Source organism: Penaeus monodon, chromosome 15 (assembly GCF_015228065.2).
Source record: "Penaeus monodon isolate SGIC_2016 chromosome 15, NSTDA_Pmon_1, whole genome shotgun sequence".
NCBI lineage: Eukaryota > Metazoa > Arthropoda > Malacostraca > Decapoda > Penaeidae > Penaeus > Penaeus monodon.
In genome coordinates this window covers 5,362,082-5,362,478 of record NC_051400.1, presented here as the reverse complement: position 1 = coordinate 5,362,478, position 397 = coordinate 5,362,082, and the positions used below count along the sequence as shown (strand labels likewise).

Sequence of the window (397 nt, the reverse complement as noted above, 5' to 3'; positions counted from 1 at the left end):
TTTCAATTATATAAAAAATTAATTTGGGACCCCTGTAAGAAAAGGATTATCAGAGTTCTGCCTAACCCAGTGATGCTGAGAATCCCCAATGCCACACCGAACACCATGCCAGGGTGCATGCTGATTCAGCTTCTTGGGGGGGGGGGGGGATGAAACAACCCCTCTATCAATATTCATGGCTGCAGTATAAACAGTTTTTGGTACTTTTTAGGGCTGTTTTTTTCCCCCCAAAAAATATGAAGGGGGAAACAACACACAAATTTAACAGCCAAATTAGAGCAGTTAACTGCCGCATGCATGATATCATCATGGTATGAGTGGTGGTCTTCTATAATGTGACTAGATATCCTGTTGTCATTGAGTGAAGGACTTAACTAAGGATAATGATTTATGTTTT

General features: G+C 40.6%; 1 protein-coding gene across 1 annotated transcript in view; it reads left to right on the top strand.

Moving 5' to 3' along the window:
- The window catches only part of LOC119582195 (mesoderm induction early response protein 1-like), a gene marked incomplete in the record, with an annotated part of 26,043 nt that overhangs the window by 18,460 nt on the left and 7,186 nt on the right, over positions 1 to 397 (top strand).